The 23986-nt window shown below is 33.2% G+C and overlaps 1 protein-coding gene and 1 long non-coding RNA gene across 2 annotated transcripts in view; one reads left to right on the forward strand and one right to left on the reverse strand.

Moving 5' to 3' along the window:
- Window positions 1-23986, reverse strand: part of LOC147069428 (phosphatidylinositol-3,5-bisphosphate 3-phosphatase MTMR3) — a 244537-nt gene that overhangs the window by 166125 nt on the left and 54426 nt on the right. The gene's annotated exons all lie outside the window — the stretch shown is intronic.
- Window positions 10946-12625, forward strand: LOC147069429 (uncharacterized). Its single transcript, XR_015071174.1, has 3 exons — window positions 10946-11020; window positions 11413-11604; window positions 12020-12625. It is a non-coding gene; the product is annotated as an uncharacterized LOC147069429 (long non-coding RNA).

Consider the following 23986-nt stretch of genomic DNA (forward strand, 5'->3'; position numbering starts at 1 on the left):
TGCTTAATAAAGACCTCCCTAGCCTGATTCTACTCCTTTTGTCATATGAATGTATGTATTTATCAAAATCTGTGATATTATATGTATCTACACATTCATATCGTCACCATCATCATCATCATTATCATATACCTGAACCAATCCACTGCTTAATAAAGACCCCCTTAGCCTAATTCTCCTCCTTTCTGTCATATGAATTTCTGTATTTATCAAAATCGGTGATATTATATTTATCTACATATTCATATCGTCATCATCATCATCATCATCGACCTGAACCAATCCACTGCTTAATAAAGACCTCCCTAGCCAGATTCCACTCCTTTCTGTCATATGAATTTCTGTATTTATCAAAATCGGTGATATTAAATATTTATTTACATATTCATATCGTCATCATCATCATCATTGACCTGAACCAATCCACTACTTAAGGACCTCCTTAGCTTGATTCTACTCCTTTCTGTCATATGCATTGCTGTATTTATCAAAATCGGTGATATTATATTTATCTACATATTCATATGGTCATTATCATTATCATCATCATTGACCTGAACCAATCCACTGCTTAATAAAGACCTCCCTAGCCAGATTCTACTCCTTTCTGTCATATGAATTGCTGTATTTATCAAAATCGGTGAAATAAAGACCTCCCTAGCTTGATTCTACTCCTTTCTGACATATGAATTGCTGTATTTATCAAAATCGGTGATATTATATTTATTTACATATTCATATCGTCATCATCATCATCATCGACCTAAACCAACCCACTACTTAAAGACCTCCTTAGCCTGATTCTACTCCTTTCTGTGATATGAATTTCTGTATTTATCACAATCGGTGATATTACATTTATCTACATATTCATATCGCCATCATCATCAACCAGGATCAATTCACTGCTGGATGAAGAGTTCCGCAACCTGATTCTACTACTATATTATACCTATTTCTATCGTCCTTATCATCATTGACCTGAACCCATCTATTGCTGGATAAAGGCCTCCCATGCCTGATTCTACTCCTTTCTGTCATTTGAATTGCTGTATTTATCAAAATCGGTGATAATATATTATATCTATTTATATTTCCATTATCATTATGAACCTGAATCAATCCACCGGTGGATGAAGGCCTCTCTAAGTTGTTTGAATTTCTTTCGGTCATATGAATTACTATATTTATCAAAATTGCTGATATTATATTTTCCCATTCATAATATCGTCATTATCATCATCAACCAAGATTAATCCACTGCTGGATGAAGGTTATCCCAACCTAATTCTACTCTTCTTGGTCGTATAAACTGCAATATTTTTTTAAATTTGTGATTTTATATACCTACCCATTTATATCGTCATTATCGTCATCAACCTGTATCAATCTACTGCTGGATGAAGGCCTTTTTAAGCTGATTTCACATCTTTAGGTCTTATAAATTCCTATTCTTATCAGATATAATATGTATTACTTCATTATTTATCAACATTTGTCTCGATATGAATGTCCCGCACCGGGAAACTATATTGTTTAAGGTTAATTTTTAAAACAAAATATGATTTTTAAAATATTATTCTGTGGCTCCAAGCATTTATTTTTTATAGACAATGAAACAAAATAATGTTTAAATTTATTTTTTATGCTGCTAACTTTTTTCTATTATGTAAATGGGATTGAGATGTATAACTATTTATCATATTTAAATGCACATACCTACACATATATTGTATTAAAATTAAAATGACAGTGGTAGCAATCGGCGATTGCCAGCTGTTTTGCTAGGCTTAACAGCCTGAAATGGTGTCAGATGATATTGAGAAGGCCAGACTCCAGAATAGACTACGCACATGACTCCAAATTTGTATTGGCAGTGACGACATGCATATCGTAAAACTGACAAATCAGATAAATTTTCAATTGTCTGACGTGAATGAAAATCCATCCCGAAGGGAAAACTATGGCGCCGTCTATACACACTTTACAATTATTATATAAAAATCCAACACCAAGTCACTATGACGAAAAGCTGTCTGCAAGACCTAGCGAGACAGACTGGCGAGAGCCAGCTGGCTCAGCTAGTCTCCTATATATTATTATCCTAAGAGATTTTGGAAAATACGTCAACTTTTTTATTTAAATACCACTTTGTTGATTATTAAAGGAATTCACTTCAATTTTTGGAATCCCGAATCTACTTCCATTTGAATCGGGCACAATCTGATAAAACTCGACACAATCACAGATACTATCGTTTTTAAATCGCGTTTTACATCCGTCACCATACATTTTCGCATCTTGCTAGCCATCTACGGCAAATTGATTATATTGTCACTTAATACTTTTTATATAATCGATATTTCACAAATCAGAATTAATATTCCACCAAACTATTCAAATCTGTAGGTAGCACATTGGCGTGCTACAAGAAATAAATACATCTTTCCTCACTAATTACTACGAAAATATAATCTAAAACCATGTCACTGCTTTTTATCTGTCAAACTAATAGACTTAGATTGTCATTTGTTTTCTTTCGCAAAACAAGTTCATTTGACGTGTCAGAATTCAAATTACAATTTGCAGAATTAATCGAAAAATGTGACATTTCTATTAGCATGTTAAATAATCAATATCAATCAAGATGAGTTTTCTATTAATTAATAACAAATTTGTTTTTTTTTTAAATACTTCTTTGTGGCTGTTTACGCACTATTTTTTATTGAATAATTACCTAGGCTACTAATTTCCATAGATATAGTCATATTAAGTTGCCATTGCAAACAATGAAATAAATTAATACGAATTGTTGTAGTTGAAAAAATGTGTAATATTGTATAATATCTACCTATTTTTACCATCCTTATCATCATCAATCTGGACATATCCACTGCTGCATAAAAGCCTCCTCAGCCTTATTCTACTCCTTACTTACACATGAATTATTATATTCATCAAAATCAGTGATATTATACTATCTACCTATCTATATTTATAATGACATTATTATCACGAGCCTAATTAAATCCACTGCTAGATGAAGGCCTCTCTACGTTGATTGTATTCTTGACAGTATTGAATTTCATAATCATCATCATCAATCCACTGCTGGATGAAGGGTTCCGAAACGTGATTCTACTACTATCGGTTTAACGAATTTGTGTATTATACCTATTTCTATCATCCTTATCATCATCGACCTGAACTAATCCACTGCTGGATAAAAGCCTCCCATGCCTGATTCTACTCCTTAAAGTCATTTGAATTGCTGTATTTATCAAAATCGGTGATATTATATCTATTTATATTGCCATTACCATCATGAGCCTGAATCAATCCACTGGTGGATGAAGGCCTTTCTAAGTTGTTTGTATTTCTGTCGATCATATGAATTGCTATATTTATCAAAATTGCTGATATTATATTTACCCATTCATAATATCGTCATTATCATCATCAACTAAGTTCAATCCACTGCTGGATGAAGGTTATTCCAACCTAATTCTACACTTCTTAGTCATATAAACTGCTACATTTTTTTTAAATTTGTGATTTTATATACCTACCTATTTATATCGTCATTATCGTCATCAACCTGTATCAATCCACTGCAGGATGAAGGCCTCTTTAAGCTGATTCCACATTTTTAGGTTTTATAAATTCCTATTATTATCAAAATTGGTCTATTCCTCTCAGATATAATATGTATTGCTTTCTTATTTATCAACATTTGTCTCGATATAAATGTCCCGCACAGGGAAACTATATTGGTTAAGGTTAATTTTGAATTAAAAATTTGATTTTTAAATATTATTCTATGGCTGCAAGCATTTATTTTTTATAGACAATGAAACAAAACAATGTTACAATTTGTTTTTAAAGCTACTAACCTTTTTTTATTATGTAAATGGTACCCGAAAGGGATTAATATTTGGATATATGGGATCGCTTTTAATGATATACACATAATATTGCTGTATATTCGAATGAATGAGATGTATAATTATTTATCATATTTAAATGCACATGCCTACACATATATTGTATTAAAATTAAAATGTCATTGGTAGCAATCGGCAATTGCCAGCTGTTCTGCTAGGCCTAGCAGCCTGAAGTGGTGTCAGGTGATATTGTGAAGGCCTAACTCCAGAATAGACTACGCATATGACTCCAAATTTGTATTGGCAGTGACGACATGCAAATCGTAAAACTGACAAATCAGCGAAATGTCAAAATGTCTGACGTAAATGAAAATCCATCCCAAAGGAAAAACTATGGCGCTGCCTATACATACTTTACAATTATATTAAAATCCAACATCATGTCATTATGACGAAAAGCTGTCTGCAAGACCTAGCGAGACAGACTGGCGAGAGCCAGCTGGTTCAGCTAGTTACTATTATTATTATTAAAATAACAGTTTGTTCAATATATTGGTGACTGTATTTTTTGCTTGTTATTTAAGTAGGCTCGGTAGGTGCATAAATATCCTAGATTTTTGGACCGAATGGCCTAAAATATTTCTTACATGTTGACGTTAGGCAAGCCTCAGTTTCCTCGGTTTCCATGTTGAATACTGAGCGTAAAGCTTTTTTGCTACTCGCGCAAAAACGCGCCATGTGGACAGAGCCACGAAATGCGGCGCCGTCCTCTGCTACGCATACCGTTGAGCTTTCTCTCTAATTTTGCCCTCTCATAAGGTGGTTATCAACATTAATTTTATTTTCACCCGGTCAGTCAGAGGAATTTTGAAGATGCGTCTATACAGCTACATGTCGAAAGCCTCAACTCACCGTGACATAATATCTTGGTTTAGCGCCCATACTTCCCATACCATAGAAAATAATTGAGAGAACATAACAACGTACCTCTCACATGTACAATCTCAGACCTAGCTTAAGGTCTCGATTGCTAAGGAGGCGTCTCATATTGAGAAATGCACTCCTTGCGATCTCAATAATTCTAGTTTATATTTCCTGAGACTGGTCCCGTTTCTCATTGACCCATGTCCCTAATAATGGTTCACACGTTCAATTGGTTCACTGTTGTAATAACAGAACATAAACATAAATAATAATTTAATTATATACTTAATAAAAATAATAATAAAAAAAAATTAAAAATCTGACACCTTTTTTAAACCCACCCACTTCAAACGAAAACATCGGGGTCATCAATGTGGGATTGGTCTGTTTGTTGACCATCAAAACACGTGTGAAAATTTTTAATACCAGTTTATTTGAGTTGATTATAATGTATGTACGTTCGCGTTGCAACCCTGTGACTGTGTTATTAACAGTGCCGAGGCCTGCCACGGACTTACTTAACCCGGGACGCTACAAATGTCTAAAGCTTTGGATATTTATCTGCAAATATCGGTCAAGCTAGATGAAATAAGAATTTATCCCTCGCTGCTCACCTACACTTTCCAGTCACCATGGGTTAATTTTAAATAAATATCATTTTCTGACCTAAACTGGCGCCCTATCCGCCTCTGAATACTACAAAGTATGCCACTGCAAGTGCTTGGTAACACATTTGCATACAATTACAAAATATCGTCACCGTTTTAGCAAAACCATCTATGTGCACTTTCTCAAATTGTGCAGGAGAAGGATAAAACTGAATAAAAAAATAATGTTACATTTAAACATTAAAATTATGAAGAATGCTTTATTATAATCAGAAAATGGTCTAAGATTATTATTTTGTTTACAAAAATCTTTTATTTTTAATACAAAAATAATAAATATACAGTTTGTGATGTCACATAAGTTGTTTTGACCGTTTTGTAAATACACATAGTTTAATTTATTCATCAACATGTGAATAATAATAAATTCATGAAAAACTGTTACATAAATAATAGTTGAAATATACATAGTGCGTTAGTGATAAATTGCAATATCATTTTATTAATTATTAATGCAATAGTGAGATGATATTATATTTATAAGTTCGTTTACTTTCTATTAGCAGGTTTAAATGTTAGGTTATCGTAGAAATAGTGGTGATCTTTCTCTATTACACTTTTTAATTCCTGAAGATGTATGTATTTCGACTGCGATGTTGGCAATGATTCATTATATATATATTACAAAGGCAGTCAAACGGTTGCACTGATAAAGTTGAGTTTGTAAAAGATTGTTCCATCTGGTAGATACTGTAACATTTTAATATCATATACAACAGGATCTCCGATTCGTTTTCCTGGTCTGATTGAACTTAATCCAGATTTAATCTTATCCATAATTCTTAAAAATTTAAAATCAATGACATTAATTTTATAAGGTTGTTTTGGTCTTGCTATATAATCAGATGGTGAATATATTGGAGGCTTAAAATACTTTTCTTAGGTGGCATGTGCACTATCGGCCTCTATCATGGTGTGGCCTTTTTCCAGAAAAAGCTGTTGAATCTCGATGTTTTTTTTCTCTAAAGATATAACTTAGAGCAGTAGCGAATAATTTATTTCGGTTTTGATATCCACACCCATCCGATATTAGAATTATTTCATTGTATTGTCCTGCTTTCGATGAGATGAGACAAATTCATTAGAAGATACATTATGAAGAATGTATATGGTGAAATTGTGTAGTTGCAGCTTTTGTTTATAATACATGTGTGCCTGTGTTTTGGACATAGCAGCATACTTTGGAGATCCATTGTGATTACTAACCGTCCAGTAATACTTATGGTACTCTCCTTCATTTCATTTTTGGTCTTCTAGCATCTTTTTTTTTTTTAATAATGTGGCTATTGTATTTCATTTCTGAAACATTCTTCATTTTATAACTACAGCAGATGGCAGTGATGGCACACTGATCTTTACGTGGTTGGTGGATACTGATTTTTTGGTGGTAAATATACTGGAGTATATTCTGCTGCTTTATGACCATTTCCAGAGACCATTTTTTATATTCATCATGCATTTGTATTTTGGATCGGAAACACGATTCCACATACACCCTGGAGGTATTTTCTCTGCAATAATGGCTGGGAACTTTGGAATTAGATCCAACCATAATGTAACATTTTTCCACAAATCTCTCCGTTTTGATTTTTGGTTGCACTACAAATTATTTATCTTCAGTCAGATTCTTATTACCTGTCATTGTTGCTTTCAATTGGCCACTGTCATCGAGACGTTTGTAGTTATTTATCCAACTTTTAAATTAATTCTCGCCTATACCCTATTGACCATGTAGGCATCTTCCAGAAATTATTGAATATTTCCTCTCTTTTTGAGAAAGCATCTTTCAAACCGTCATGCAAGACCATAATGCATAGCATATAACATAGAAACAAACTATGTGTAGCCAAACTGTAAAAAAACATTACACTCTCGATATCAAAATACCATCTATATGTTACTATAATGTACACATAGTTGTTTTTGTGAACCGTGGTTTTTGAACCTTACACATAGCTGTTTTTTATTTTTTGAAATAACTTCGGAGCGAGTTTACCCAACACATAGATCATTTTACTGGCCTATAGAGAAAAAAATAAGGAATGACTTGGTATTTAAAAGTCATTTTTGATAAAAGTGACACATAGATGGTTTTGCTAAAACGGTGACGATATAATGATGTCTCTATTTGTGTAAAAGACAACCGGCAAGGACATCTGCGGTTGAGATAGGTAATTTTAAATATGTAAATATCCCAGTAGCTAAGTACCTCATATACCCCGTTATTATTTTGCCGTCCAGACACATATCATGGTATACTCTGCAGTGCCGAAGGGTGGGGATAGGCTGTTAAGATCCGCCATAAATAGTGCACATTAAACTTTGTTAGTCATATTATATGTATTTATTTTTATTGACCTAAGATTACAATTTATTATATGGTGTTGGTTAGTTTTTAAAAATCAATTAAGCCCTGCCTAACCAAACCATAATAGTTTTTGGTATATTTTGGGCTATAGGTACATCTTCATTCCTCATTAATACTTATTCGTTTTCGTTGAATTAAGAATACGTCATATTACAAATATTGTTGGTTTATTTTTTTAAATAATAAATTTTTTAATAGATAAAAAATATTGTTATATCTATAAAATATCCAAAGTTATGTATGGAATTGCATAGTTTTAGATATTTAATAAATAAACGAGTACTTTTTGACTATTATCTATTATGGCTTGTTTTTTGCAGGGTTTAATTGAATTTTAAAAACTAACCAACACCATCTGTAAATTATAGTATGTATTATTTCAATGAAAACAAATACGTACGACTGACAAAATTTAGTGTGCACTATTCATAGCGGATCTTAACAGCCTACCTCCACCCTTCGCCACTGTGGCATAGGTATAAAGAGAATCTAAAGATCTTAGCCTCACAAAATCACGTCATTTTATATATGTATCACAATGAATAGAGTAATCACTAATCAGTAAAAATCTAATTTGGTAAAATAAAAAAAAATAGAAACAACCAGTTCAGAAACTACGCTGTTGGAACTGACGTCTGACAGTTGTGTAGGAGTGGCAAGTTAAAAGTAATGTTTTGAGTCACGGCTAAACTATAGTACTTACCTAAGTATCGTACGCGTAACAAAGTTTTTTGTCAGGTCTGATTATATAGAAACAACTGAGACTGTTATTAGTGTAAGAATGTAACATATTTTTCGTACCCATGTATTTAGTTAAAGATAGCAAAAGGTAAGGCCCAGATGCACAGAATGTAGAGTTACGTTAAATCAAAATAACATCATTGAAGTTAAATTCCCTCCACCAAAACCCGCCCCGTACCACCCTCGGTCTTAATCGAGAGTATCACGGGACCCATCAATTGGTGATGTGAAGCATCTAAAAATTGGCCTGGGAGTGTCCTGGGAGAAGATGCCCAAGACTTAGGTTGCTACGCTCAAAGTGAGCTCTGACTGAGTTTACTGAGTTTACTCTAGTGCAAAGTGCCAGGGAGAGAAAAAGCACATGGAATTTACTTTAAAGAAAAAGAAGCTACTATTTTAATATAACAAAGAACGAAGCTAATCATACAGGCAGCAAAATTTATGTGAAGAGATCTTCACGCCCGTAGTAAGACGCCGCAAATTTTTTGAATGCAAGATAGTTGGCCTTAGTAGCAACCAGGTCGGACGGACCGATGGGTCCAACAGCTGGTTGGACCGACCTGAGCATTTCCTCCCGTTCGGAGCACATACTCAGACACTCCCATAGGATGTGATTGGCATCCTGTACCTCCCATCCGCATGGACATGTCGGATGGCTTACAAGTCCAAGCTCAAAGAGCCTGCCAGCGAAACCACCATGACCAGTCACAAATTGACTGGTGTAATGGTCTGGAGTCAAATACTTGGTTATCTCCATTCGCCACTGAATGTCTGGAAAAAAGCTGTATGTGTGCCGGCCCTTGGTGGATTCGTCCCACTTTCGCTGCCAGGTCTTAATGGCCGCATCTAGCGACATGAGTCTAATTTTGCGCTTCAGTAGTGCTAATCCCTCGCCGGCTCGTCGAGGGGGGGGGACGAGATGAAAATCACCAACGTCGGCCTCCTCACCTTTGAGGAGCAACACTGAAGCGCCGCTGACCTGAATGTGCAGGTCAAGTGGGAGAATACCGGCCAGGACCGGGAGCGCGTCGGTTGATGTCGTACGGTAGGCCTTGGTAATGGACAGGAGCGCGCTGCGCTGTCCTCTTAAAAGAGAGATTCTAAGTTTGACACTCTTGGGAATGCGCGGGCACCAGGCACTGGCGCCATAAGCCGCTATTCCCATAAAAATGGCGCCGTAGGCGATCTTGAGCGCCCTTACTTTTAAGCCCCATCCTTCACCAGCCATGCGGCCGATCCTCTGGAAGGCCACCCCAGCCTTGTGGACTTGGGTTTCGGCATGGTGTAGGAAATTTAACATTGTGTCCATTTTGACGCCTAGATAGGTGACGATCTTCGACACTTTCACTCTCGTGTCACCGAATCGGACTGTGGGTAGTCTCGAACAGCTAAGTCGTCTCGGTCCTTTAAGGACAATGGCTTCTGTCTTGGAAGGTGCGAATGATAGTCTAGTTAATCTACCCCAAGCCAAAATAACATCAATACAGCATGCGTAAACCAAATATTATGCTGTCATACATTGGTACCCGAGGGGCACTAAACACTCACAGGGACGTCCTAAAACCCGCTGGACAGACGAACCCATATATTTCGGTGGATGTACGTGGCAACGAAGAATTAGGGACGGATAATAGTGGATGGAGCTAGGGGAGGCCTTCATCCAGCAACGGATCGACTACGGCTGTTGATCAAAATGATGAAACCAAAGTACAATGACAGTTATCAAACTATGAATTATTAGTCTCGTCAAATCGCGTTACGTCATCACCGTCGTACCCATTTTTAACATTTTGATTTCCAGTAATTATTATTTTTTAAATGTCAAAAATGATAATAGCGTGCAAAGGGCACAATATAACTTGAATAACTAATGATTAATTGTTAATATAAACTTTAAATAAATTTATGGCACCTTCCTCAGTGGTTAAGGGCACACATGCTTACCTAGAGTTTCTGTTTTTTCATTTAAAGTTGAACTATGACATTGAATACTAGGTATGATTTTTAAAGTGAAAGTGATATTATGTTACATCTCTTTTACGCATGCTAATATGATTAAAAAGTTATTCTTTCTCTTTCTGTCACATTCGAATTTGATTACCGAAGTTTAAACATTTACTATGCGTATTAGCTGACGTGCTTCGTCGTTTACAAATTATAACATAAATTTAAAAAATATATGTATTTATAATATTAAATATATTTAATAATGTACACAGATTTTTTTAACAACTATATTATATATACTTTTATTTATTTGTCGCATATTTAAAATGTTCTTGCTATATTAAAATCTTTTTTTTAGCCGGCCAAATAAATCCGTATTTTTGGCCATAGACTAATATAAAAATCTCTCTGCTGTCAAATATTATGTTTGCAAATTGCAAGGTACCTAAAACAATTGTGTTTTATATCAGGAATAAGAAACACTATCTGTAAGTACAATATTATGTTATTTATTACTATCGTAGTATTCTGTGTGTTTTGCATATATTATTCAAGTGTTTATTTATTGTTTTCTTAGTCTATACATGCTTTCAATGTTTCATAATTCCGACGTAATACAATCCTTTTTTTGAGGTTAGTTACATTCATTCCAGAATTATATAAAACCTGTGATTTCATATATATTTGTTTGATATAATCTAAGGCGTTCTAGTTGTTATTAAACATGTTACCTACCTGATTACTTTATTTTAGTTAATCAATCTTTTTTGATGCTTTGTATTATCACTAATCCGTTTAAATTACCACTCTTCAAACAGTCGCCAACTATAAAAGATTAAAAATCACACTATTAACAGTTCCTATGTTATGTTTTTTGCAGATGGAGAAAATGTCTACCGAGATCTTTGCTTGTCGACGGTTTCATATGAATAAGATGGAATGAAATAAATCTTTTAATTAATAATGAAATAAATCCGACTTTCGGCATACGTTTCGAACATGGCGTAATTTATGACGTCGACCATCAAGCATATACACCCATTTTATAGATTTAATAGTACAATTACACAAGGTAAATATAAAGTGACTAATGTTTAAAAAATAAAACAATTTTATAAAAACATTTTTGCACTAAATTTATTATCGATAATGATATAAAAGTTGCTATTTTGATTCGTCATATAAAATATAATATAATTGTGCATATCAGTTACTTGTATCATATTAGGTATGTCATTTGGTAGAGCTTACTCTCCAAGTCTTGTCTTTTTCAGCCTCAATATCACTTTGATATTAGAAAAATTGTCTTTCCAACACCAATGAAAGGTGCATGTATCTATACACACACATTTCAAAGGCTTTAAGTTTTCTAGATGCTGTATATTACTTCTTCTCTTCGGCTATATCCGCATCTTAGTTGCAGCATATGGATACAATGCGGCGCCTCCAAGAATGTCTGTCACTCTAGTTTTTTTGCATCGTTCCAGGTCATACTAGCAGCCCGTAACTCCGCCAGATATGCTATATAGATAGTATTCAGCGGCCATCCAGGACGCCGGAATCCGGTTGGCTTGAAGAACAGGCAAACCAGATTGGGATTCTCTTCAGGCACTCGCAGCACGTGGCCGGGCCAGGTACAAAGTTGCGTATTCACTCTCAGCGTGATGGGAGGCTATTTGGTGCGTTCTTTTATCTCCCGTTACTTCTAAAATTACCGCACACCCAGTATCCGTCGTAAACATCTGTTCTCGAAGCTCAGTATACGGTTGCTCGGAGCCTTTGTAAGGTGCCATGACATAAAAACTAGTAAGATATTTAAAATAGCTGCTAGAATGAATACATTGTTGAAAGGAAATGAAAACTGATAATATGATATATCAATTAATTTGTCCATCTGAAGTTGTAGATATCAGTTAATAATTATGTGTTATACCAGTAATTAAATGCTGACTTCAAATGAAAATTGACAATTAAATATTGAAATAATATATTACCAGTTTTGATTTTTTTAAGTACTATACTATATCCATGGTTCATATTACAATGTCATAGTAAAACTTAGAAGAATAAAATATGTCGTAAGACGAAATCAATCTTGGGGTTTTAATATAAGTTAAATAAATAGTACACGGCTAATTTGTTATTACTTTGAATACATGCCATGTCTTTACATCAATAAAAAACAGAAAAACAATTTAATAATGTATAAATATTTGTATAAGACTTAACAACGGCTGACATCTAGTTAGACACGATGACCTCCATTTAATTTCCTCTTATTTTAAAATTCACCAAGATATATCCTAATAAGTAGGTAAGTATATTACATTTGTACATATAATAAGTAAATCAAGTACTTAACATAAATAATTATACTGTAAAATTAAATTACAATTGAAGCAGTATATATGGACCCCACAGAGTAATTAACAATATAATAATTTATATAATTATATCGGGTATATACTATATTGACACATTTTAATGAAGTCTATTTTTCTTGGTACCTACGTTCAATGATAAATGTTGTTTTATATTGTAACATAAACAATGGTAATAGGCATTGATCTTTCTGATTTTTAAACTGTGATATCTATTTTATATATCTATTGATTTCTATGTGTATTATTGATACATTATTTATTTCAAATACAATAATTTCAAAACTAACAGTAAATAATATATAGAAAGCGTCATGTTGTTTAGTTGGAAAATCTACTAGGAAATTCCATCCAATCCAAATCCAATTTTTACCAGGTGGGTACTTGTAGGTCAGTTATTTTTGGAATAAAATGAATCCCTTAAAAAATATGAAATAAGAATAGAATGATAAATATTTGTCAAAATTTACCAAATCAACATGTTTAACGTGGATATTTTCACACTAAAATGATAAATATTGTTAAGAAAATATACACAAACAGTTCATTCAGAAGTTATGACGTTTAAAAAATCCCGCGAGTTAACTCGTGCGTGGCACTGATCAGTTATGAGGTGATATCAGTTATAATCATTTATGAGGAATGGTTATAAGCCATTGGCACAACCAATTTGGTTTTTGACCTTGAGAACAAAATGTACTTTTTACACGGAACCAAACCCCACGGCTGCAGAGACGAATGCTTATACAAAATATGGCACAGTGGAATCGCCAGCAAGATCTGTAGGTATCATTATTTAGATGTAAGTATACATATTATTTTGAATTTCATAAAATTACACTCGTTCTGGGTGTCTCGTAACAGTAAACTATATTAGTAAATTAGATATATCTTGATGAACTATAAAATAGTGATGTAATATAGACTTGTTGAAAATATATTAAGCATAATAAAATTTAAAATAAAAATTTAGAAATTCAGCCTTTCTGGTTCTCTAATATTCATAGATCTACTGGTTCTGGGATCTACTATTTCTGGCAGTAGACAATTCATATAAAAGTGATATATCTTTTTTTCAATCTTTTCAATCCAAAATGTCTCGTCTTTTTTGATTAATTCTATTTTAACAGGAAAATTATGTCCCGTCCAAACTCCAAATAAACAGACATCTTTCTTAGTAATATGAAGCTGCCCCTGAATCTGGAAGTACCAATCGTGATTTTTATCTATTACCATATTCCTGTCTTTATCTACTTTCCAAAATTTCATTTTTTTCTGTACAATAGCTTCATCTGCACTTATTCCAGCAGCTGAGAAAGGACATTTTATTTCAATAATTGTATCATCATCGCTGATGCCATCTGGCGTTGCACCGATAAAATCATACACATCATCGATAAACAATCCACATCTCTCAATCTTAATTCGTTCTTGTACACTAAGCTGTTGTAAAGCTATTGATTCATTTTCTTTACCATATTTTACCGCTTTCACGTTGGCTAATGATTGGCTATATAATAAACGTTTTACCAAAGGCCCAAATTTTGTATTTTCTCGCCGCTTACACACCTTTCCAAAAACAGAGGCAGTAAGAAGGTTTCGTCGCCTTTCTAGCCATTCTGCACATTCAGATTGTAATACAGTGCGTCTTTCTATATCCCTCTTCTCACAGTTTGTCAGTTTGAGTTTTTTCAAAAAAGTTTCTTTTAACAATTGATATTGATTTTTGTCCATATCAGGTTTTTGGCAACTCTCTCCATAATCTGGATTAGATAAAGGAACAGAATGTATTGGTTTTCGCCAAGATTTTCCTATTTTTTTTTTTATTTATTTTCAACCTTCTTGATTCTAAGCGATTTATAAAGGCTTTTGGGCTATTTTTATAAACTTGTTTTTGAATTGTGCAATGTAACTTATTTGTATTAAATGCGATTACCGCCGCTGCACATCGTCCCATGTACGATTGTCTTTGAGAGTAGTTAATTCTCTTGCCGCCTACAAATTTTGCAATCATGTTATTAAAAGATTCTGAAATATTAGTAGAAAAATTATAAATTAAACTTTTTGAATTTAGCACCAAACGAGAATTATATTTCATTAATTGAGAAAATAGACTGTATTCTTTTAATGCTGGTACATAATTTACATCAAGCATGTCCTCTGTATTTGGTTCATTTGTACAAAAATATGGTAGACAAGAAGTATGGTCTCCAAAAACATGGTGCGGTCCATTAATTAAATCTTTTTTCAAAGCGATAACCTTTTCTTCGAAAGTACTATCTTGTAGTTTTCTATACTTGATTGCACCTATGACGGCTTTCCGCAGACGTCTTTTTCTTGACGCAATGATTTTTCTTACATTCAAGGGATATCTTGTGTCTTTGGTTAATGCCTCTATTTTGCCACAATAATTTCTAATTAAATGGTTTTTACATTCAACTTTCTCGACAGTGTACATGTGTATTAATAGATTCTTTAAAGCCTTCTAATATTTCTGTAGATTCCATTCCAGCTGACGGACCGGTGTAATTTAAAAAGCATTTATGTTGTTGAGCAGGGATATTTTTATTTTTAGCTTTGGCGCACAAATCGCAATATTTATTTTTCACTGACATGTACAAAATCTTTCCGGTTCTTTGACCAATGATCGTGGCAGCGCCAGATGCTGCGGAATAATTGCATCTGTATGAACGTTTCGACCAACAGCCGTCTGCAACAACTGATATCATGGGAATACCAGAAGAATCGACGTCACCATTTTCGATTGCAAGTTGTCGCTCTTCTTTCGCAGCGTTTTCCATACTCTTATTTTTGGTTTCTTCAAACCACTCGTACACCTTCTGTTGACTCTTTCTGTATGTTCTTGCTGTAATCGATGGTACGTCAATTGCTGAACACATTTCTTCCAGATTTGAAAATCCACTGCCGATACTGATTATACTGGATACAAATGCGTCACACAGATTCATTTTGTTTTTGTTCATTTCAGTGGTATATAATTTTAATTTTTTACCACAAAGTTTACATTGGATAAAAAATGTACTACTAAAGTTATCCCGATTTTCCCCAAAAATTTCTAAATGTGATAAATTACAATTAAATGGAGAATCATGGTGGCTAATTAATTGAAGTTGTTGGAAAAAATATGAAAAGTCTATAATTCTACGGCCTTCTACACGGAATTTAGGGCTTGAATCTTCAATTTCATTTTCTATAATAAATTCTTCGTGTTCGTGTTCAAATGTGGGATGAAATTCTGGTTCAGGTAGTATGCTTTGAGGATTTCCATGCTCAGGCATAGTCTTCGGCAATATATCAATACTATAATACATTCAAAAATATTAGTTTAGTAGATAGTTAACAGAAAACAAAATGTATAGCTGCTATTAATTATTGTACCAGATTATAATTTTTGTCACAGACACACTAATTTCGAATAAGACATGGCACAAACATAATATAAGTACAAATGATCATTATACTTAATTGTGTGTATTAATAAGTAATACGCAAAACTTCCTTTTGCAAGATAAATAAATATTGTGAACCAAAATTTTCTGTGAAATGTGGTTTTTTCAACTATGTATAATTATGTAAAATTATAAAATAATAATTTCAAACCTTTGTGTTTTTAATGTATTAATATTTCCATCTTTTCTCCTACGTCTTTTTTTGGAACTTCCAGCCATCGGATAGTGAGTTCGTGGCATTTTTTGTAAGTACAATCGATATAAATAATTGTGATAATATTGTTAGGTACCTATGTCAAAAACCGAGGATGAAAATTTCGCATTCCCGCTGAAATAAATGACGTTCATAGTATTGCCAGGCTAAACTTTCGAAATTAAAGTTAATTTAAAAGAAAAAAATATTTCATTGGAAAATATTATGTAAGTACAGGCATCCATTATTATGTTATTATTTGATGAAAGTATTCTTTAAAATCATCTGTATTATTATAATCTCGCAAATTCATAATTTAGTAAAAGTTAAATTTTCTGTAATATAAATATCAGTAGGTACCTAACCTAGGTAGATTCATAATTTGGCTAAGTAAAAAATATAGATATTTTTACTTCGCGATGTGTTTGGGGTGTTCTAAATTATGTAAGTATGTTTAATAACAAATGTGAAATTCGTAAAACCTCATGTGTATTATTTATTTAATAAAAATAGTAAAACTAATAGTAGATACAAATGGTGAAAAACTTCATTCACTTATTTACTAAAATATCAATCCAATAATATTTTAGTAGATATGGCAATACTGGACGACCCGATATATTTCACTGAAATAAAATAAAATCTATCACAATTTATAAAATACATACCTACTACAATCATAATTATTTTGAATGTAGAGGGAGATAGTTGTAGAAAGGGACAGAAAACTAACTGCTATGTTGCAATATTAGGCAAAATAGATTGCAACAGTGTTAAAAATTAGAATGTATGATTTAGTATGACATTACGTAGAATTTACGCAAACACAAATTTCTTCAGATTTTTTTTGCTTTCCGATCCTTCTGTCAAAATGATTTTACGTTTGCTATAATACGCTTGAATATCCGTTTATTTAACCTATTTTTGTGCTCAATTTGTAGCATTTAGTGTTACAAACAAATTTGTGTACAATACTAGTGTGTTGGCGTATTTTTTTGGACATATAAAGTGAAAATAATACGAGCTATAAATACTAGACATCATGCGCCAGTTCGTAGGCGATTCTAATGGAAGATTAGCTTGTCGAAAATTTCACGGAAATTGTCGTTTAAAATATTTCACTATTTAGTATTATAAATTTATAATTAACAAGATGTTTCATCATTTATTCAATGATTAATGATAACCCTTCTGATACGTAGCTTTAGATTATTTGGAATGTCTATAATTATAGCATATTTTAATAACAAAATGTCTAGTCGATTCCGTTAGATTTAGAGGGAACAGAAACTGCAAATATTATAATTATACTGAATATATTTTACTACATTATGTTTGATAACATTAAAGCTATCTATAATAAACGTTTTGACATAATATTTAGTGGAAAAAACGGTTATCAACACAGTCTATTAATGTCACAAAAATATGGCTTCGTTATCAATTATTACATTTCAAGGTTCCAAAGAATATTATTTTACGTCATAAAAATACTTTATGCAGTTATCAAATGTTTAACATAAATATTTGCCGATGAATAAGCTTCATAATTATATAAATAGTTTTTCTATAAATCTTACGTAAGATTCAGGCTTAACCTCCGAAAATACCAGAAAATAGCTGACATGGAACACCTTCCCCCTTAACTCAATTAATTAACAAATTGCTGATAGAGTATACCTAGTAAGGTATATTTATACTTGATCCATTTTCACATGGCAATCAAATTAGTAGATATTTTAAAAATGGAACTTTTGTTTTGAGATAGCTATTGAATATGATTCTACATTTCCTTCTCTACAAAATGATAAAATTAGATAAGTCAGACGTTAATGGGAACTGCGTTAATTTTGTGTTTGAAAATCTCTATATATCTCTATATATATAAAAATCTCGTGTCACGATGTTTGTGGTCGAACTCCTCCGAAATGGCTCGACCGATTTTTATGTTTTTTTTTATGTATATTTGTTAGGTATGAGAATAGGTATACAAGTATATTTCATACCGCTAGGTGATTAGGGTATCTCTATCCAGAAAAATTTTCTTTTATTTTTTTGACAATTTTTTTTTTGTATTTTTTTTATTATTTGGCATAAAAAAATACCTATAACCTCAAATTTTCACTTTCCTACCCCCATCCTCCCATTTTTTAATCGCGATTTTATTATTTTTGTATGAACAAATTTAACCGTCGTTCGTATTTCAAACAGAACGAAATTATTTATGTGGTTGAATGACAGATGGCACTACGTCCGAGAAGAATTCAAGAGAAGCGTCGCGTCATTTTGACATTTCATTCGGCAAATCACAACGCAGTGCGTGCAAAATTTTGTACGATTTATTTTAATTTATCTATTTTTATGTGCGTGTATTACAGTGCACAATGCCAACAAGACGCAAGGGGGCCATTTGGGCCGTCGAACGAATAAAGCAACAAACATGCGAAATAGTAGAGTAGAAAGAACAGACGAACAAATCCAACAAGATAACAAAAACGTGCGTGTAAGCATGTCGCAATTGCGTGCATCTCAATCACAAGAGGCACGAGCTGAACGAAATCAACAACGACAATTGGAACGGAGCCAAGCGCGCCGGTTCGTAGTTAACACACGCAGAGCAAATGACCGACAACGCCAACAAGTACATCGAACATTTACATCCGCTTCGTTCCTTCTTCTCGCATTCGACTACGAGCCAGATATTGAATATTCCGCTCATCCGAAAGTGCTGATTGGTGCTATGGACAAAGAATGTTCCCATTGTCATGCGCTCAAATTCAAACATGAGTCAGCCGGGATGTGTTGCGCATCAGGAAAAGTGCAACTACCAGAAATTGAGATACCACCAGAACCATTGAACAGCTTGCTCATTGGCACGGTTCCAGATTCAAACCTGTTCCTGAAGTCCATTCGCACATTCAATGCATGCTTCCAAATGACTTCGTCCGGAGCAACAGAAATAGTTCACAATACTGCGGCAAATGGTCAACAATTCCATTCTACGTTCAAAATCAAAGGTCAAGTATACCACAAAGTAGGCTCATTGCTGCTAATGCCAAACGAACCACATACATTTTTACAAATCTACTTCATGGGCGCGGCGGTGAGGACATCAATCATGTGGATGCACGTTGCGGCTACAATAGCCTCAATTCGCCTAATGCCAGGCGCATCGTCGGCGAACTGGACGCCCTGTTGAATGAGCACAACGAATTATTGAAATTCTTCAAAGCACACATGCACGAATTGCAAAGTGACAATCACGCTATTGTCATCAATACTGATAAAACACCAGCTGGAGAGCACGTGCGTCGATTCTGGTGCCTGTTGTTGACGACATTGCTGGAATCATGGTTGGCGACCGCACATCGACGCGAGAAATCGTGATTCGAAGAAGAAACAATAATCTGGAGTTCATCGCTGACACACACCGTTCATACGATGCTCTCCAATATCCGCTAATTTTCTGGAAGGGACAAGACGGATATTGCATAAACATTAAACAACCAGATCCTGTCACAGGTAATTCATTCATTATGAACATCATTACTCATTTTGAATTGAGAAAATGAATGGTTGATGTTTTTTTGTTTTTATCGGCGGTCATCGTCTACAGTGCTCTATTTCTCTTTCTGTCATAGATCCCATCCCCACACACTTACGATACATTCGTTACTTTTTATTTAATAAACCAAAATATTCACTAGAAATAATTTATATGGCAGAACAACGTTTGCCTGGTCAGCTAGTATTATATAACTTTTAAACGATAAATGCATTAAATATGCAAATAAAATAATATACGAGGGTGGGTCAATAAGTCCTTAGAAAAGCCGACAGGTGGCGCGACTAGTACTGTAAGCGGTTTGTTTTCATGCAGCGGCACTACCGATTCAGTATGCTGCGAAGTTTCAATCAGATTGGTCGGGTTGTTGTTTTTTATTTTCGTACATTTAAAAAAAAAATTTGCTTGTTTACAAAAATGGAGAAAATTGAGTTTAGAGCTGTTATTAAACATTTTAATATAAAAGGGTTAACAGCAAAGGAAATAAAAAATGAGTTGGATTTAGTTCACGGCATATCTGCTTCTTCACTTGCAACTATTTATAACTGGTTAAATGAATTTAAACGTGGTCGTACATCAACAAAGGATGAACCACGCTCAGGACGTCCTGTAGAGGTGACTACACCAGAAATGATCAATAAAATCCACGATATGGTGTTAGGTGACCGAAGATTAAAGTTGAGTGAGATAATTGAGGTTACAGGGATCTCAAAAGGTAGCGTCATTTCTATTTTACATGACAAATTGGGCATGAAAAAAGTTTCTGCAAGATGGGTGCCGCGTTTGCTCACAGTCGACAATAAACGCAATAGGGTGGTGGCCTCTAAAGCCCTGTTGTCGCTCATGCAACGCAATCCGGATGATTTTTTTCGTCGCTTTGTGACTGTAGATGAAACATGGATACACCACTATACTCCCGAGACGAAAGAACAGTCAAAGCAGTGGATTGCGAAAGGCGAACCATGTCCAAAGAAGGCGAAAACCGTAAAATCAGCTGGTAAGGTTATGGCTACTGTATTTTGGGATGCACGTGGAATTATTTTCGTTGACTATTTGGAAAAAGGAAAAACAATAACAGGGGATTATTATGCATCTTTATTGGACCAGCTAAAAAACGAAATTGAAGAAAAACGGCCTCATTTAAACAGGAAAAAAATCCTCTTTCATCAGGACAATGCCCGTGTTCACACATGTTTACGATCAATGGCTAAAATTGAAGAATTGAAGTTCGAATTGGTCGACCACCCACCGTATTCGCCAGATTTAGCCCCCAGTGACTTTTTCCTTTTCCCAAATTTAAAAAAATGGCCAAGTGGACAACGTTTTTTTTCAAATGAAGAAGTCATCGATCGGACAAATGCTTATTTTGAGGACCTTCCGAAAACTTATTTTTCTGACGGTTTAAAAAAAATTGAGAAACGTCTAACCACAGAAAAGAAAAATAAATAGAACTCTGATCCAAGGTCCTGCAAACGCTGCAAATTGAAGCAGGATTTTAGAAGTGTGCGTTAATAGGGTGGGTGGACAAAAAATGACCTTCACAGCGCACACAGAGCCGCATCATTGATGTCTACTTTTTATTAGAAATATTTCATACGAAACAATGTAATATTATAAATACATATTATTAATATTGGTGTTTTAACGCGTTTTTTAAATTAACATACTTTTCACACACAGTTAGGAATATACTTTATAGACATTGAAAAAAGGATATTAATTGTATTTTGTAGTAAGTATATTTCTATGTTTGTACATTGTACAGAATAATTATGAAAAATATTAAATATAATTATTAAAACCTCATCAAACTTATACGTGACATAATATATAAGATTAAGTAATAACAAGATAAGTACATAAATATTTACATACAAAGGTAATTCTAAATAGGCATAACATTAATCGCATTTATAATTATATATTAACAGAAAATATCATTATATAACATATAAATCAAATATCAAGTTTTTTGACTATTCTGTCGCATGTATAATGGAAGATCTCTCTAAACATGGCATCATCACTTCCCTTCCGATGGGTCGGTACAAAAAGAAATTTTAAATAATTGCTTACTTGATGACAAAACGGTATCTAAATACACTACATTAACGGTGAGCAATAATTAATAACTGAAACATTTAATCACTTGATTTTATTTTTTTTATTTTATAATTAAAATGAATATTGACAGTAAATAAATGCACATTTACCTATGCATATTGCATATGCAACAATAAATCATTATGATAAACGAAAACAGTTATCCCTTATTGATTATTATAAATATTGTCTAATATTCCCTGTCTGAAATGCGGCCCTGTTATTCAAACAAAATACACGCATTATATGCATTACCGTGGTGTGCGTCGCACTCGTCAATAACGTTTAAGGGGACGCTCTACAGAATTGCCCTTGAGAATTGAAAATATGATTTTTTTACATGTGGTCCGGAATTGTTGCTCTACTGGTAATATGCAAAGGTCGCCGACAATGCTTTGGTCTAAAGTAATAATAATGATCTCTTATTTAATTTAAATCATAACACTGTCAAAGTGTATAAAATATGGGGTGACCAAAAAATGATATCTTCTAATATACGTAAATGTTACTAAATTCAATTTGTTAATCAGGTGTTTGGTGGAAAACATTGCAACCAATATGATGGATAGCCACGATATAAACTTAATAATAATATATTAATAACGTTTTAACCTGAAATTGTCCGAGAGCTAAACATACGAAGGATGTTGAAATACATATCTACCTACATTTTTATTTCATGTGCTATCCAAAAAACATTATTAATGAATAGTATTTATTTTGAATATGTAAGACCTATTACATAACTATTTAAAAAAAATGGGTACATATTGTTTAATTCTAATGCATATTTAAAAAAAAATTAATATAGTGATGTCTGTTTATTATAAAAGAAAGTGACTTTTTATTAAAAGAAATGAAAATATAATTAATTATATTTTCATTTCTTTTAAAATGGAATTCTACCAAGTAAATGCTAACTCAATTAATGACTTTTTATTACTTACCCGATTAGTTTAATTAATTTAGTCTGACACTTTTACAAACAAGTAACGCAACTTTACTTTTAGTTGGTAGGTACAATAATTATTAATTAATAAAAGCCAATGCAAGAAATAATTTATACTCATAAAAAATGGTCACCCATAGATTTTTTTTATTCAAAGCTAGCGATCGCAGAGAACAAGACAAACAAAACTGCCGACTTTATCGAATCAATCACCCAGGGCTGTCGAAGACGTCTTACTTGTTTTTATGATAAATTGTTTTTAATTGTGTGCAATTTGGCGGGAAAATATAATATATACAGTTGCTTACCATTCGGTTATCCCATGAGCTGGGTTTTGTTTACTCTTTTGCTGACATCCTACAGTTTTATCTGATATTATAAAAGTCACACAGTACAACAGTGTTTAAATCTAATATGTAATTGCACCGGTTTAATTAAAAACTATAACGAAATTAACATTTTAATGATTTACAGATTTTCCTATGTTATATCAACTTAATAGCAATTTTAATGAGACCAGATACATATGACGATATATCCAAAATACACATCATCAGATAATATGTGAAATATTTTGATAAGCAAAAAAATAAGAACAATACAAAAATAACATAACATAATCAGCTAGTCTTTTCATAATTATTTTAGATGAATGTTGTATGCCGTTTGACGCTTGGAAGTATGTAATTATTCCATCGGTACAGTAAGCTATTTTTAACTTTAAATTTGTAACTCTTTAAAACGTAAAATTAGATTGATATTATTTTGACAGCCCTGTATTCGTTCGGCCGGT

Source organism: Rhyacophila brunnea, unplaced genomic scaffold (genome assembly GCF_057557595.1).
Source record: "Rhyacophila brunnea isolate RB1 unplaced genomic scaffold, BYU_Rbru_1.0 scaffold_23, whole genome shotgun sequence".
Taxonomy (NCBI): domain Eukaryota; kingdom Metazoa; phylum Arthropoda; class Insecta; order Trichoptera; family Rhyacophilidae; genus Rhyacophila; species Rhyacophila brunnea.